The sequence below is a fragment of the Rhyacophila brunnea genome, unplaced genomic scaffold, assembly GCF_057557595.1.
Source record: "Rhyacophila brunnea isolate RB1 unplaced genomic scaffold, BYU_Rbru_1.0 scaffold_6, whole genome shotgun sequence".
NCBI classification, from domain to species: Eukaryota; Metazoa; Arthropoda; class Insecta; order Trichoptera; family Rhyacophilidae; genus Rhyacophila; species Rhyacophila brunnea.
In genome coordinates, this window is record NW_028233276.1 from 21117779 (window position 1) to 21137373 (window position 19595).

A 19595-nucleotide genomic window follows, 5' to 3' on the forward strand; every position below is an offset into this window, starting at 1 on the left:
TTTTATGTAATACTTACTTGAATAATTAAATTAAAATCTATTTCATTACTTTGCCATTACATGGCTTTTTTATATTACATCTTTAAAACCATATAAGTATGTTCTATCAAGTAATACGGAGGTATTTTAAAAGAATAGTTTATTTATTTTATAGACAATATATAACAATATTAGAGCTATTCTAAAATATGATAATTTAATAAGACACATTTTAAGATAATAATAATAATTATGTATGTCAGTAATTAACAATGTCGTTTCCCGTATGAATTAAATATTCTGTCTTATTTTACATTTTTTGTGAATTGCTGTTAATTCGTTACATAATTAAAATAGCGACAAAATAAACGCCTCTGGCTATAAATTAATATTTCTACAGTTAATCAACTTTAATAGTAGGCAGACGTGTGTAGGTCCGACAATAATTTATTCAAAGGACGATAGCATAACTACTTACAAAACGTATTATATTAATTTATTATCGAATGATGTTATGTGTGTGCCTTTGTATATCCTGTTCTCATATAAAGTCGTGTGTCATTAAGTATCTACGTTTAAATTAATATGGCATTACAATCTGAATTGACAGAGTAAAATTTACCAATATTATCAGTTTCGAAACACATTTTCGTATAGAAAACGTGTAAATAAAATTATATTTATATATATATATATATACCTATATATGGGTGTGACGTATGTATATATGTACATTTATGTCCATGCATAGTAGGTAACTAAATATATTTTATAATTTGTCTGTAGTTATCCTAGGTTTTTCAAAAGCCATGTAAATAAAGTAAATAGCAAAAATTCGCATAGAATCATAGAAATACTTAAGCACTAAAAACTTATAATCGTATGTTATTAAACAATTTCATGTTTTGATTAACTTATAAATAATATTATTACATTTTTTTGGACTGTTAACATTAAAAATATTCCACCGTATGGAATTTGTCAGGCTACATAGAGGAGACAACACACTAACTCTGCGTCATGTAAAATTATAAAACACGGGAACGTTACAAATTATTGATATTTTTTATTCATTAAAATTGTATAAATATTAAAGTTTTCAGAAGCTTTTGCAAATTCCCGCCGAACCCTAGTTTTCCGCGATTATGGATCACTAATCCAAAGTTTGAGTTAAATAAGTAATACTAAATATAGTCACACTTTATATTACAAATTAATATAAAATACGTTTTACCTACCAATATTTTATTCAGAATAAACACTAAAAGCCTACACATACAAGTTGACAACGCAAAAATGGTAAGTTATCTTAACTACCCCATTTAATCTCGAAAAATAAAATAAACTGAAATGATGCTTTCGTTAGCGCTATGGTAAAGTAATGTATGATAATTCATAAAAACATAATAAATATTTTTATAATGTTATCAACTTTTTCAATGTGTGTACAAGGCTTAATGTAACAGCAGACGAAGCAATAGTATTATCGTGATCTTGCACAGAAAGAGTAGAATTATGATCGAGCAATAACAGTTGGTATGTGACTTCAATACAAGTCAATAGTTAAGGTAAGTTCAGTGGGTGAGGCGGTTTCCTAAGGCGATTGAACACCCACTTCCGAGGCGGCGTAATAACTCGGACGGCCGCTGTCGGACGCGCAGCCCTGCCGTGTCGGTTCCCAGTGCTGTGGCAATGACCTCGTCATCAGATTACTCAATTGCAATCTGGTTTCCGTGAACCTTAACTCATTACCAACTGTATTCTGGCATAAATAATGATTTTAAAACTTGCACAAAATTAAATTAAGGTATGAGAATGCCTTCAGTGACGATATCGAAATAAGGTTTATTGGTGTAACCAGTGTATAAACGAACGATTTGAAAGAGTAAGTGGTTGAATCATAGATGATTTTGAAAGGAAAATTTTCGTTTGGCAGTAAAGCTTAAAAAGCTCTCAAATCTAAAAATTAAATCGTTATTAGCAATTTGTGATACGCCGTTAAAAATAAGCTTATATAGCGATAGACGACATCGCTCTCTCTCTTTATCATTCTCCTTCATTTACTTATTCACATAAGTACATCTGGCACACAGAATAGATTAATAAATAGAATTCAGATAGACTATACTCCCAATACACTAAATTTTGAAGCATGGTTTTGAACGTGTGAGTGTCATATGAAAATGAAACACACATTACAGACCCGAAATAGTGTGTGTTGCAACCTTCAAATACACCAATATTGAATGAGCGTCAGTGCATAAGCTGAGAGCAGTTGTCAGAACGAAGGATACGCTTAGAATGACGTATTCTTGACACGTGTTTAATATTATCCTAAATTCTGCCACACTCGAGATCGGATGCTTGTAACTCCACACCCGTTGGGTATTTCAGTTCCCAGTTCCATAGCTATAATATAACAATTTAGCCTTGGGCACGCGCTGACACGATTTCTTCTAGTGTTACGGTTTCTATTCCCAATTTCACATGCTTCTAGGTAATTGCATCGCTTTTTTTCACTCGGTGCCACTACGACAATGATTTAACTATCGAATGTATCAATGTGTATGTTAAATATATTATTTGTAAAATAAAAAAACATCTAGACTGATTCTGGACGAAGGAAGGAAAGCTAAAAAAGGAAGCTTTCCAATTAATGACAATACTTTTTTTGGTTGCGAAACCAAAACAGTATCCATAATCTGTGGCACGGTCAAGAAAACTTCCTGTATATCACTAGTACAAGTGAAATCATGTATTTAACTTTTTTTTAATTCAATTAAATATAAGCCGCGGGACTGAAGTAGTATTTATTGCCAGCAAATAAATTGTTTTTTGTTATATAATTGGAAGGCTTTAAATCCACCCACTGCTAGATTGGCATTGTTTGTCACAATATATCGTAAGCGTTTGAGACCGATTATGTATTTTTGTATTGACTTAATGGCAAGACAATCTCTGACTATGAACATAGAACAATAGCTCCCACATTAAATGGCCTATACTGGAACTCGATTATGTCAATAATTTATTGGACTTACACGCTATTTAAAACGAAAATGGAAAGAACTAGACTTGACAAGATGACAATGTACAAACATATTATGCCACGTGTGGTCAATCACTGAAAATAATAGTAATGTGTCACAACTACATGTTTTTATTGCAAAGTTTTGAGGGAAATGGTAGTTGACCATCATAATATGGGAGTGTAATGTATTAAGTTGAATTACGTACTTTGATACGCATCTACGTTTTTTCGATCGTATGAAATTATTTGTTAGTTGCTATGCAGAATGTAACTGCATAGCAACCCATAACATAAAAAAATGTACTTCTTAGGTAGGGACTGACACTACTTAGTAATATAGCCCGTTTACAGGTGCGTGGATTTACTGTTGGCCGGACGTATTATCGTACGAGTTACAGCACTGAATGCATGGATCAAAAATTAGCGGTTTCTGATTTTTCACGCGATAGTTAAAACTTACGCGACATATGCGCATGCGCGGTATAACGATCGTCGCGTGCCTTGTATTAACAGATTTTTGTTTTTACGAGAAATGGATGTCAGCCACTAGCTCAACCTGTTAGGTCCATACTCTGACTCCAAACACACATTGAAAAAACAATATGCGCATTTGCCAGACCCAGGATTCGAACCTGAGACCCACAGCATTTTAAACAGACACGTTAGCCGCTCGGCCATCGTGGGTGTCAATATCATAATACAGACATCAACTATTCTTTAACATAATTAAACCTTGCTACAGCCTGGAAGACAACTCACATACCAATATTTTTCTATATTTCCCCTGATATTGGTTATAATATCTAATCCCGCGCCTAGCTTTTACTTTCACATTGCTTTCAATAGTATATTTTTGACTTAGAGTATAGAACTATGGGAAATTATATAATTATATTGGGAAATATGGCTAACGACTACTCCTCATTAAAAGCTTCATTGATATGTATAATCTCTGAAGCCCATATAGCCGAAACATGAAAATAAGCTTTGTAAATAAAATTATTTACTTAATAATTAGTTATACTTAGTTACTAAGTTAATAGGTACTTGAATAAATAGAAAAATTTGATATCGTCGTAAAAATAAACAGGTTACTGCATTCTAGATTTAAACACAATAAAATTAGCTACATACTGGATCCCATAGGATTTGTCAAGAAGATTGATGATACATAGATTTACATGCCTTAATTTTGGTGACAAAGATACAGAATCATGAAGAGTAGACAAAAGCGTATGCCTACGTCGTGGAAAGGACGACAAATGGTGTAAAATAGTCATGAAAAAATATAACAATGACACTTCCGTGATATTTAGACGCCAAAATGGCGGCACTATAGATAATAAATAATATAATCCCATGACAAATATACAACAATAAAATATATCCCACATTAGTGTTGATTACTTTATGAATATAAGGTACTTACCTCTATCGTTATAAATAAATAATTATTCATGATTTAAAATTCCGTTTTAAATTATATGTCAAGTTTTCGTTCAAATTCTTTTCTAGGATTATTCAAATTTATGGGAACACAGCATTGTTCAGGATGTAAAATGTTTCCACATCCTCCGCACGTCGTATAATGAATGATATATATTTTTTTATCAAAAATATATGAAAATTATTCCGAAGAACAAGGCTTTACAATACTTAACATCAATTACATTCTTTCGATAATATTAATTAGGCGCTTAGCGAAAATAATAATAGGCACAACAATGAATTTAAAAAAATCATATTATAGTGACTCACTGATCTGCTTTGTAAAAATGATTAGCTACGAAATTTTAAAAAAATATTTATTATTTTTTTTAAACAATCTTAACGCTGTAATTCAAAATACATATTATTAAATGACAGGGATCATGCACCTATAAATTTTAGAGCCGTTTTAGATTCTCTAATTAAAAATATACAATAATATAACTATACTGTGGAGATATAATGATATTATGTTCGAATGCCTATTAAAAGGAGTCAAATGGTCAGTGACGTTCCTAGATAAAATGCCGCCCCTACGTTACTCCAAAATGCCGCCTCATTTTTTTATATATTATTTTTATCATCCTTTCATGAGTCCAATATCTAAGAAATGTGTTGTATGGACAACATTACTAACAAAATATCAGACTAATCATTCGCAAATCTGCACGTGTCATTTCTGGTCACCAAGGACGTCGAAGGGCAACGGAAGTAAACTAGATATCGCGAACCCGACTAAGCCAGTGAGCTAAATTTTTTAATGGAAAAATATTTTTGTTATTACTAAGTTTAGGTAGCTATTTCTATATATTTTAAATGATTTTCTTCGATTTGCCGCCCTTCGAGTGACTGCCGCCCCCAAGCGACGCTCAATCTGCCTACCCCCACGGGACGTCACTGCGAATAGTGTACAGCATGGCCTGCACATTCTGAAGCGGGCTCCCAGGCCGGGATCTTTGGCGTTCCCCTCAACCTATTGCTAAGATTAAAGGAAGTGTAACGCTCTACAATCCCAATGGTATTCTAGGTAAAGTTAAGAGTATTCAGTGTGTATTTCTATCAATGTTTTTGTAGTTTTAATATATACACTTTAATATTATGGAATCGTCGAGTATCGAAACACAATAATCAAAAATTGCATCACACCGCATATTTTAAAATGTCTGAAATCTGTAGATGTTTCTATATAATAAATTATTGTTAGCTGTTCAATGTCATGGATCCATACAAAATAACTATTTATCAGACGCGGAATCGGATATACTGAAGACGGACATAACATGGACAGCGAGATGCATAATATTAATATATGACATGTATGCAATTTCGAGATTCATGAAAAAATATCGGTATCCAAGTATTCCATAGCCTAAGCTAAATTACAATATACCAATAAACTGCCAAATCTGTACGAAGCAATCATCAGATCATTGAAAACAATTAATAGTGTACCTATGAAATTGTTTATCGATTGAAATTTGAAACCACGAACTTGGTTGGTATATTGAATTGTTGGTATTGAATTACGATTATCCACAGCTGTGGGCAGATTAACAAAAGCATCGCATAGGATTCAAAAGGGTCAGAGATCAATTATTACTCTTCGTTGATTGAAAACAAATATAGGTAATTGATATTGTTTTGATTATTTAATATCACTATTCTGCCGTTAGTCGACGGAAAAGGGAAATTTGGAAAGGGCAGAAAGTCGTTCTTCAGTAGTTTTATAGCATGGAGCTTTCGTGGAAATCTTGAAAATATTCTATTTAGAAGTAAATACGCATTGATTGATAATTATTATTCTTCTTCCTTTCTTAGTCCATGTTCACTCCTTAGGTAGAGCGTATGGATACCACGGGCCTCTTTTGAGAATCTATGATGCTCGCCAGTTTTATTGCTTCTACCAGGCCATGACAGCAGCTTTATTCTGACAATACATTTGATTTTAAAATAATAAAATTACGCATTCCAAGAGTTAACTATCTTAAAGTAAGAACTGTCAAATTAAATAAACATTTCTGAACGACATTCCTGGTATCCGCGCGAACTAGGTAAAGCGAGATAAAGGACAGCAGTTATTATATCTTGGGATGCTGCGATTTTAAAAGTTAAGTTGATTACAGTTGTCGTATTACACACCCACAAGCTGTCAAATGTCATTAATTTATTACAAAAATATTTTCAAGAAATAGCAAAGACAATATACCTTTGTACAATGTAGAATATAAAATGCAATCTATATTATAAACGCAATATTTATAGAACAGTAATTACTATCACGATATGGCTTATACATAATTTCAATTCGACGACAACTTTTTTTGGGAAACGCAAAATTGGCATAATAAAAAATAATAGTAGCATTGCGTATACACAGTAGGTGTTAAGTGTTAACTTGCGATTTTGATAACTGCCTTGTATACAGAATTGATCCGAGAGTTATTGGAGTTATTCAAGAAAAATAACCCATATAAGATGTTATGGCGTTAACTAGTCGGAATTCCTCTGTATATCCGTCGTATTCACAATGTGGGTCGTACAGTGACGTCCCTAGACAAATTATCCCCCCTGGGCAGCGCCAAAATGCCGCCCCTTTTTTATACAGTATTTTTTATCATCCATGTACGTGTCGTTTCTGGTGACCATGGACGATGAAGGGCAACGGAAGTACACTAGACATCGCGAACCCGACAAAAATTACAGTCCTGTTAGTGGAAAGATATTTTCGTTAGGTATTACTAAGCTTAGGTAGCTATTTCTATATGTGTATACCGAATGTTTCTAGTCGATTTGCCGCCCTTCGAGTAACTGCCGCCCCCAAGCGACACTCAATCTGCCTACCCCCACGAGACGTCACTGGGGTCGTATTGGAAACAGGAATCTGGTTGGCGAACGAAAATCTTTCGTGGCATCTGTTGTATGTGGTCAAACCAGGTCCAGCATGTCCCATCTTCGCCTTGGACGCTACGATATGTGGTACCTACGTCTCTTATAGTTTCGTTATAATTATCGAGATACCCAGAATTCGCCGCAAACAACTTCTGTTCTCGAAGCTCAGCATACAGTTGGGCTGAACCTAAAGTGGGCTATCAATATTTTAATAATATGCGTCTTATTTATACGTTTACATGAAACTCGTTAAAACGAACATTAATCAGATAATGGGTGATATATTGCAGTGATATAAATCGACACCGTAAAACATTATATTCCTCTGTGACACATTTATGGTTTGATGATCGATATAAAGACTAATTTTAAATTGAAATGTCTATATTCTATACAGCAACACAACATTAAATCTTATTTAAAATAATACTTTATTTCCGTCATTTTAGTAGGCCACCGTTATGTTTTATAATATTAAATAAATTATTTAAAAAAATACTAATTTACGCGTAAAAATATATTAAAAGGTTTTCTACGTCTTATTTTGACGTTCCATAATTATAAATGACAATCGCCTACGAAATTATATTGTTCAGTTTCCTATATCGTCTATCATTAATTTCTTATTACAATATTATAATTTAAACGGCGTAGCGTATTTATGCTATAATTAAATGCTTTCGTCATACTTCTGAGTGCATTTTTTGCACTTTTCAAGGACAAATTTGATTCCCACCAGAAGATCGAGGTAGTAATAATGTGTTACTGAATATCATTACGTTTCTCCTTATAAAGGAGGCATAATATCTTTAATAACCAAGAATGGACTACGTTGGTTTCTGTTGTGGTCTTTCAGCGTTATGGCCCGAACACATTACCATCACGCCACGTGAGAGATAGAAACGTTGAGATAGAGATAGTGATCACTAAGTATCCATGTTTCACATGCATGCGTGATAACTGATAGAGCATGCGGAAAGACCACAAAATAAAACGATAGATACGGATTCAAATGGATGTTACGCGAAGGCATGCGATGTGATGAAGATTGCAAAGGTAGTGGTACCCAGTAGGCATTCAAAACCAGTGACGTCTCGTGGGGGTAGGCAGATTGAGCGCTGCTTGGGGACGGCATTTACTCGAAGGGCGGCAAATCAAGGAGAATCATTTGATATATAGAAATAGCTACCTAAACTTAGTAATAATGAAAATATCTTTCAATTGAAAATTTCATGAAATAAAATGGGGTGGCATTTTGGCACTGTCTAGGGTCGGTATTTTGTCTAGGGGTGTCACTCTTCAAAACCCGGTATATTTAAGATCAAGTGCGGTAGATATACGTGAGAGCGAATAACTAATAATGGGGATAATCCAGAGGAGACTTACATCCGATTACTTCTTCTTCTGTTTCATCAGGACCGCATGACAGGATCGTGACCTGGATGATTGTCTATCGAGCAACCATCTCAACGGCATGGCCTAACTCCACTCGGTATCCTACGACACGCAAAGCCTATTGCCACTTGAAGAACCGTGGCATTCATAAATAATTGGTGTAATTATCTAGGACATTCAATGTGTTCTTAATAACACTTGTGTACGCGACAGTTCGCAATAATTCGTAGGTGAACACCCGTAGTTATACCGACAAGTCAGATGTTTATCGCTGCACTCAAAGTGCGTATCTGGTTATGAGGATTTTATCAGGAAAAGTGTGGTATTCCATGGCCGGGGTAAATGGTACATGCTAGTGTTTTTCCTCGTCGCCTTGAAAATCAATAGAAAAATATTATGGACATTTATTTCAAAATGTACACCCCCAAACCGGTTTCTTAAACATTTACTTTAACTAATTTACTTTATTATATTGTTTCTTAATAATAAATAATAAGTAGTTATCAGTGGCGGATTTATGCACGTAGACGCTCGTCTGATTTTGTTTCTGTAGATGTTTCTCTATAATAAATTATTGTTAGCTGTTCATTGTCATGGATCTATACAAAATAACTATTTATCAGACGCGGAATTCGGATATACTGACAGACATAAAATGGACAGCGAGATGCATAATATTAATATATGACACAATGCAATTTCGAGATTCATGAAAAAATATTGGAATCCAAGTATTCCATAGCCTAAGCTAAATTACCATATACCAATAAACTGTCACATTTGTACGAAGCAAATATCTATCTCACAATTATCAGATCAGTGAAAACAAAGAAATTGTTTATCGATTGAAATTTGAAGCCACGAACTTGGTTGGTATATTGAATTGTACGTATTGAATTACGATTATACACCCCAAATGTACACCCCAAACCGGTTTCTTAAATATTTACTTTCACTAATTTACTATATTATATTGTTTCTTATTTATTATTAATAAATAATAAGTAGTTATCAGTGGCGGATTTATGCATGTAGACGCTCGTGTGATTTTGAAGCCTCAGAACAAAAAAATAAACAGAATTCATAAATACCCTAGTACATATATATCCTAAAATCACATCCCTTAACCAAAAATAATTAAGTATTATTGAAAATGACAACGATGACATTTAGTAGTATCAGTGGTTTATTTTATTGTTTAAATGTCAGTTTGAGTGGGTATTTGGTGGGCCCTTTCATGTTAGTTGCAAGAGTTTTGTTATGCTACGATTTAACAATTTAATAACCGTTTCGAGGCCCCTTTATATCCCCTTATGAATAATTTCGCCATCTCCATCAAAGACAATTGACCCTAGTAATTATGCTTTTTTGTCTATTGGAAATTATTTTATTAACTATCCATACATATATTATAATATACTCTGTACATTCACTGTGTAGATATATAGGTATAGTGCATTAGCAGGCAGAACTAATGGGAACTGAAATACCTAACGTACACGGAGAAGCAGAAGCAGGCAACCGATCTCGAGTGTAGAAGAATACGGGATAAATTTAAACACGTGTCAAGAATACGTCATACGTCGACAACTGCCCTCGGTTTATCCAATTACGTTCATTAAATATTGGTGTATTTGAAGGTTGCAACACACATTATTGCACTCTATAATGCGCTGTTCATTTTCTTAGGATACTCACACATACAAAACCCTGGGTCAAAATGTAGTGTAGTGGGATATAGCTTATCCTATATCGGAATTCTATTTATTAATCTGTTATGTGTGCATTAGTCATAGTATATAATAGTGGTTTTCTTATAAATAATGAGAATTTTCATTAATGTTAAATAAAGTGTAAATATTCATATTAATTTACACATATAGATAAATAGTAGAAGTAATATTATCTACAATTACTGTTTTGGTGGTTTATATCTGACGTTAATCGCGAGTAATAATTGATATTATCGATTATTAAATTTAAGTATCCTTCTTTTGGAACACAAATATTTTTGGTAAATGTCAACGGAAGCTTTGCAAAAAATAATTATTCAAAATATAATTTACCGTGCAAAATTACTATAAAAAATGTAGTTTTTTTGTATGCCTCAAACAATTTTTACTGCCGTAAAGATGTATAAAAATGATTACGGTTTTATTTTATTTGGATAGTAATATTTTATTGCTTGTTATTTTATACACTTTTTCACAAATTATTAACAAACGCCTGCTATGTAGTCGTTTTGTTTTATTATAATGAGTGTTATGACCTCATCGAATCGGAAAATAAATCTAAACTTAGGTTCCATGTTGTGTGGGTATTACCTATTACTTGTAGATTGAATTTGTAGTCACAGATCTGATGCTAAAGAATCCTGTTTTACTCTATATATTATATCCGGTTGCCTACGGGTAACCATAAAAGATAAATTAATGAATTCGGGTATTCCTGGTATGACATTGTACTTATCAAATCGTACCAACATAGGGCATTCATTAGAAGCAATTGAAAAAGGAACTCGTGCTAGAATATGGAATATAAGTTTACCAAATAATATTAAAATGTATGTACCGCACGAAATATGGTTTGTTAATAGCATATACCTACCTTGAATCACCCGGGTCAAAAATACAGTGATGTCCCTAGATAAAATGCCGCCAATAGGCAGCGCCAAAATGCCGCCTCATGAGTCCAATATCTAAGAAATGTGTTGTATGGATACATTACTAACAAAATATCAGACTAATTATTCGAAAATCTGCACGTGTCGTTTCTGGTCACAAAGGACGTCGAAGAGCAACGGAAGTAAACTAGATATCGCGAACCCGACAAAACCAGTGAGCTGATTTTTTAATGGAAATATATTTTCTTCGATTTGCCGCCCTTCGAGTAACTGCCGCCCCCAAGCGACGCTCAATCTGCCTACCCCCACGGGACGTCACTGCAAAAATATGTAGTATTTTGTTGGTTGACATGATTATAATATGCATATTTAAAACATAATTAGTTCTACTACTTTGAGGTGGCATATTCTAAGGGGCAGGAAATCAATGAAAGAATGCAAATAATATGACACAGTTAAGAGTAGGTTTAGTGGAAATGAGTTTTCGGCTGCGGCGCACATCAATGTACACACACACACACACACACACACACACACACACACTACTAACTTGATACATAGATGGTGTCGGATAATTCATAATTTAGTTTTTGTAGTGGATAATAAATAGTACTTTAATTATTTCCTATATTCAATACAAAATAGGTATACATCATATTTAAGAATGTAACAGTCTTAATTGAAAATGTATAGCTTGGAAAAGCCTGCTCCAGATTCTGACGGTATTTATGGGTGAAGTTAGTAACGTTATAACGTTTATTTAAATTACAAAATGGTTGCCATTATTGACAGAATAAACATCTTAGTTTGCGTCGCTTGATTAATCAGGTCATATCTGCACTATTATTTCGATAGATTAGTGCTAAGAGCTCCCGCAATATTGTGTACATTCAAAATGAAAAATAATTATAAATTCATAATTTGAAAACACTTCTAAGAAATATATATAAAAAAGCCGATTGCAAAAAGTACGCAATTTAGAAAGCGCTTCAGAGAATACTTATTCTAAAAACACTAATTAACTTTGTCGCAATTAGATAAGACACGTATAGCTAAGTGGTCAGTACACATGGGCGCGAATCTCATGGGGTGCAGGTTCAAATCCTACCGCGTGTCATATTTTTTTCAAAAAGTTTTTTCTAGTAGTTATATAATTTCTCAAAAGTGTTTCAATAAAAGAATGTTAAATTCTTAAATCTTTTGAATTATATGTAAAATAAAAAAAATAGGGTACTGTTCGGTTATCAGGAATACAGCGGAAAACACATTTTGAAAATAGCCGATAAACAGAATTATTTGTTAGGTTAACCTAACCAAACCTAACCTTTTTTTTTCCGGCTGGGGGAAATCTTCTTAAGACACCACCAGCAGTCAGCGGCGACTGGCTGATGGTAGTGTGGGATTCTTACCCACTAAAACCCCCCTCTTCTTCTCAGCTGCCCCCCCGGAATCCGCTTTTATGCATTACTTCAGGGAGGCAGCTATGTCCTTGCCTTTTGTTAGGCCACTTCTACATGTTCTCCTCGCCGGGATCTTTCGTCTTCTTCTTTAGTCTTGAGGACGCACGATGCGAATTCTGCCCATGCTGACCATGCAGCTGTGCTTTCCAGCATTGAGAGAACCATGTTCGTCAGCGACATTGCTTCCTCGCCGACAATCCCCTTCGGGGTGTTTTTCGGGCTTCCTCCCAAGCTGGGCAGTCAAATAGCGTGTGTGCAGGGTTGTCGTCATGGCCTCCACAATGATGGCATTAGCGGGTCTCTTCTTTCCCTATCCTGTGAAGGTAGTTGGAGAAGCATCCATCCGTGAGCATTTGGGTCAGGTGGTAATTCAGCTCGCCGTGTTTCCTTTCGCACCACGCGTTTAGGTTTCCGACGAGCTGATGTGTCCACCTGCCCTTTGTGGAGGCATCCCACCTTTCTTTCCATTTTTGCATGGTCAGCTCCTTAGCGTCGACTTTTTTTTGGCCGTTGTACACTGCTTGCCTTTCTTTGGCAAGTAGGTCTATGGGCGGGGTGGCAGTCAACACAAGGATGGCGTCCTCCGACACCGTGCGGTATGCCGAAGCGACTCTGAGTGCACTCCTTCTTTGCACCCTTGCCAGAGTGAGCCTCGTCCTCTATATTTTCGTGGCATCGGCCCATATTGGGGCGCCGTATAGGAGGACGGAGTGGACCACTTCAGAGTAGAGTTTCCGTCTTTTTTTTTCGGTCCACCAATGTTGGGCATCAGCCTGGCAAGGTCTTCTGAAATTCTCGTTGCCTTGGATGCCACCTTTTCTGCGTGCTCTGCGAATCGCAGCTTGTCGTCGATCTGCACTCCGAGGTACCGTAGTGATATGGAGAACGGCACCTCGAAGCCGTCGATCTCAAGTTTTGGCGGCGCCAGCTTTCTGCGCCTTGTGAAAAAGACGGCTTCTGTTTTATGGACAGCGAGTTCGAGCCCTCTGCTGTCAAGCCATCTTCTGACTTTTCTTATAGTCTCCTCTGCAGCAAAACGTAGTAGCTGGGTTGTTTTGGCTGTGACGAGGACGGCCACGTCATCGGCGAAGGCAACCAGAGTCGCTTCTTCGGGCAAGGGGATTTTAAGAAGGCCATCGTACATCGCATTCCACAGAGCTGGCCCAAGGACTGAGCCCTGTGGAACACCCGCCGAAACATTACGTTGGCACTTCTTGCCCATGCACTCGTACTCGAGTACTCGCCCCGTGAAGTAGCTCTCGACGAGCCTGACGATGTGCACTGGTGCGCCGATTTCGACAAGCGCATTGAGGGTTTGTTCCCAATTCGCCGTGTTGAAGGCGTTCTTGACGTCCAGTGGAATCAACACGACGTGCTTGCTTGCCTTGACACTTCCTTGCCAGGCAAGTCGGATCGTCGCTACTACCTTCGCTATTGCATCGATGGTAGATCGACGAGGACGGAAACCGTGCTGGTTGTGTGACAGTCCTTTGTCTTCATCCTCCAATGACTCCTGGAGTCGCTGAAGGATTAGTCTTTCTAGCAGCTTTCCGGCTCCATCGAGCATGCAGAGTGGTCGGTACGAAGATGGGCTTAGTGGCTTTCCCTTGCCCTTTGGTATAAGAACCAGTTTTTGCCTCTTCCAGGGCGAAGCGAAAGTTCCTTCCCACAGACATGTGTTAAAAACCGCCAGCAGCAGCTCAGGGTCAGTCAACGCGATTCGTTTGATGACCGCGTTTGGAATGCAGTCTGGTCTTGGTGCTTTCGCGGTTTTTATGCGCTTGGCAGCTATAAGGAGTTCTGCTTCGGAGAATGGGCTGATCACCTCGTCCATTGCAGCACAGGAGCTTTTTCTGGGCTGGTGCTGTGGAGAAAGAGTGCTTATTACCGACTCCGAATTGCCCGGGCCTTCGAGGTAGGGGTCCACGACTGCAGTCCTGAGCCTCTTTCTCACAATTTTGTAGGGCATGCCCCAGGGATCTTCATTGACCGAACTGCACAGCTCGGCCCAGCATCTTGCCTTGCTCTCTTTGATGGCTCTCCGTAGCGCCTTCCTGTGGTCTTTGTGATTCTGTTGGAGGTCGTCGTTGCTAGGTCTCCGTTGCGCCCGGCGTCTGGAGGAAAGGCATTTGCGGCGGAGCTCAGCAATGTCTTCGTTCCACCAGTAGACTGGCCGTCGCTGGTTTTGGCTGCTACGTCTGGGCATTGAAGCGTCACAACTGTGTTGCAGTAGGTCGTTCAGAGCGCTGGTAATGTCCTCAGCACTAGCACTCTGTGATTTGCTTAGCACCGCACTCCTTCTTTCAGCAACGGCCTCATCAAGTGCCGTCAGGTTGAGCTTTCGAACCCCCCAACCGGTGTTTGCGAGATTCGGTTGAGGTCTGGTGAAGCGTGCTTCCAGATCAAAACTGATATAGCGGTGATCGCTGTGGGAGTATGCGTCGAGGACCTGCCAATTTCTGATTCTCCCCACGACTGATTCGTCCGCGAACGTGGCGTCAATGACCGAACCGCTGCTGCCTCGGACGAAGGTGTGACGACTTCCAATGTTAGCTGCATGTAAATGCAAGTGAGACACCATCTCAGAGAGCAAGACTCCTCTTCTCTCTGTTGTCGATGAGCCCCATTCTGGAGCTTTTGCATTGAAGTCTCCGGCAAGGATTACAGGTAAGATTGATGTTTTCACGTCATCTTCGAGGCGTCTGAGGTCATTTGCGAAGGCGTCTATGGGAGAATTGGGAGAGAAATAGCAGCTGTAAAGTCTAAGCTTTTCGATCTCTACCCATGTCCAGCCGCCTCCGTAACCAAACCTAACCTAACCTAACCTAACCCAACCTAACCTAACCTAAACTAACCCAAACTAACAAATAATCCAGTTTATCGGCTATTTTCAAAATGTGTTTTCCGCTGTATTCCTGAGAACCGAACAGTACCAAAAATAGTTCATTGAAAAATAATTAATTACATTCAGAAAAGCTGTGTTTGGTCGCCCTACATAATAAAGCTATCACCGCGAGTAGGTAATGTAGAACTAGTAAATAACGACACTTGAATAAATTAATTTTGACAAACGATACAATCACCTGCCCGTGAATTTGTTTTCAAAGTCAAAAACATGGCAATACCGATCAGATGTATGTGACTCAAAAGATGCTGGAACATGCAATCGCCTTTGGTAGATATCGATTGTAAATTATCACTAAGCCTTTTATGTAATAAATCTCTATATTTGTAAAGAAATAAAATGGTTTTGTGACAAGGTAAATTACGAATAGAGTTAAAAATTTGACGTTAATTAAATTTAAGAGTTTAATATACATAGATTCTAGTAAATAACTTCAGAAATAGAATTGTATAATTTTAAATCTTTACATTATTAAATTGTGTTCAGTATCTACCTACTACTTATCTGTATATTAATATGTGCTTATATCAAATTGCATGGTTAGTATCGTATTTTTGTTCAACAAACATGCGTTCGCAGCGGCGAGTTCTTTTGACGCAAATGATGCAATCGATTCGACAGAAGATTTTAAAACAGTTCAAGCCAGTCATATAATAATTAAAATGTACCAAGATATCCTACTTATACTATTGTATGCTAAGCTTACAGACACTATTACAATTATTAATGGCTTTAAATTAATAAGTATAGGACTTAATTCATTTTTTTCCAGAAAACTATCTAAAATGGAGGAAAATGTAATATTTAAACAATACACAAAGATTTAATAACCACCTGGTAATGATGCTTTGAAAAATAAATATAAGCCTACTTTTTGTATTTTTAAATTAAAATAAAATATCAATAATTTACCTTTAGTAAATTACCAATAGTATAATATACATCAGTGGTGAGGGGTAGAGGTAGGCTGTTAAGATTCGATATAAACAGTGCATACTAAGCTTTGTCGGTCATACTTATTTTCTTCATTGAACTAAGAATACAATTTGCAGATTGTGCTAGTTAATTTTTAAAATTAAATTAAAGTATGGCTAAACCAAAGCACAATAGTTTAGGTATGCTATGGGCGATCCGACAAAAATAGTGCTCACCTTTTCAGTCATACTTATTTTTTGTTTTCGTTGAATTAAGAATACATAATATTACATGTGATATTGGTTTTATAAATTTAATATTCTACTATATATATAAAATATCTAAAATTATGTACGGTTAAATAGCATATTTTTAGATATTTTATAGATAAACGATCATTTTTTGACCATTTTCTATTACGGCTTGGCCGTGGCGAAGGGTGACTTTTGGAAACAGGTAGGCTGTGGAGAAAGCACACTTGTTAGATGTATTTACGGGAAATAAGAAGATAATCCGACATAACTACTGATGAATAGGTAGGTACACAAAAACCGATGAAATTTCAAAAGCTCACTGATGGTATAAAATTAACCAATCAATTTGAATTATGTATTTTCTTAAATAGGTATAAACGCAAGATACGCTCAAAATATATTGAAAATATCCGTTGTTGTGAATCTGTTCCATAACAATTTATAATTTAATCCGTAAACTAGACATTTTAAAATACGTCTATATTTAAAACACAGACGTAGATACAATATCAGATTTCAACTTACATAATTGGTTGAATAAATTGTCTTAGTCTATGAAGAAACTAACTGACAAATAAAAATCACGAGATAAATTATTTATTATTTTTAACAATCAATATTTATATGTGATTGAATCCCTAGAAATTATTTTTTTAAATTATCTTATAAATTATTTTGAATAAATGTGCATTTACGTAAAATGTAAGCGCTCCTTAAATAGCTTACCAATTTATATGGGCCGCCGCAGACGTCGTGAAATTATGAGAAACAAACTTCATATAAAAAAGTTTTCGATTCACGCGAACGTAATCCATACAATATGTGAAGCGAAACAAGATGTCGTTTATTTTTTTAAACCTTCGAGACATGCCACAAATAGTGCTTATTGAAATAGTGTAAAATATCGTAAAATTATTACGACAATTATACGATAGATGTCGTTGGGCATATTAAATATATTATTATGTGATTATATTATTTAATATCATCATCAGCCAGGGTCAATCCACTGCTGGATGACATCGCGTACTCCTGTCTGCTTCCTAACCCATTCGTTTCTCTTACGGCCCTTTCGCGTGATGCCCAACATACACCTCTCCATGCCTCGTTGTGCGATTCTTAGTCTGTGGAAATCTCTCTCGTGTTGAGGGTCTACGTCTCGCAGCCATACGGGAGCACGGGTAGCACACATTGGTCGAACACCCCACGCTTAAGACACAGTGGTAGATCACTTTTGAAGATACTATTCAGACGTCCGAAAGCACTCCATCCCAGCTATGTTCTTCGAGCAATTTCATCGTGCATGCTTCCGTCTATGGATACCTGCTGTCCGAGATAGACGTAGCTGATGACTTGCTCGAGTTGGGTGCCATTAATACAGATAATCGCAGGGTCCGAAAAACAGTTCCTCATCACTTTTGTCTTTGAGACTTATGTCAATATAAAATTTTAAAATATTTTTCTTAAGAAGGTAGGCTTTAAATAATCGCCTAGTATGGAGTCTTCGCCACTGCGGCTTGGATTAGCCAGGATTTAATTTAAATTTAAAAACTAGCAAACATTATCTACACGTTGTAGTCTAAGATCAATGAAAACAAAATAAATACGTTTGACTGAGATAGGTTAGTGTACACTATTTATGTCGGATCTTAACACCCCACCTCCACCCTTAGCTACTGATATGTATAGGAATGGGTAGGTAAATGTATATATATATTTTTTTTTTAAATAATTATACCGATTTTGATTTGATTGATCCGAGCTTCGGAGCCGAACTCCGTTTGATGTATCCACTACAACTGAACCCAGAACCAAATCAAAAAAATATATGGTTTCTAACTTCTAACAGCTCTGTTTTTTCTGCGATTTATCTCCTTTTCCTCGACCTACCGTATATGTTCCTTATAGTGTAAATGTATACTATATTATATAAAATATTAAAGAAAGCCCTAGACAGCTAAGCTACATACTGCGGGCTTTTACGCGAGAAATTTATCAACGTAAGTAATTTAATAATGTTATTAATAATGATACACGAGACACGAGTAGATATCTAAATATTATGTGTTAAGCTTATTTCCATGTGTAATATGAATCATTTTACTCTGCATATATTGTAGTATAATAACAATATAATAAAATTGACGTTGAAGTTTGGTAATTCAACCTGAATAATTAATTATTCATACATTTACTACTGTAGCTTGTATAAAATACAGGGAAGCAGTAAACGAATCCAATTTCAGTCATTAGTATGAATATTCCATGGTGGATATGGAACGAAGATTTTGAAATGAATATCTATGATAAATAAGCAACTTTAACATTGATGAATCTTATTTTAATTACAGCCTTGGTAAAATATTTAGGAATCGATAATGAATTAGGTGATGAAGGCAGCAGTAGTAGAGATGGATGTAGATCTTAGACTATAGATACATCGTGTAGATGTTTATTGTTTTGATGTAGAGTACAGAGTATCGCGGTGAGCTAGGTTCTCAGACCGAGCCGCGATCCGTAGCGATGATGGTCGGGACGAGCTCGAGAGACGAATTTTGAATGACGATTATCGAGTGTATGGGCCCCACACCCTGAATCAGGCCCTAAGCCAGGATCTTTGGTAGGCCCCTACTTACCACTAAGATGAAAAGCAGTA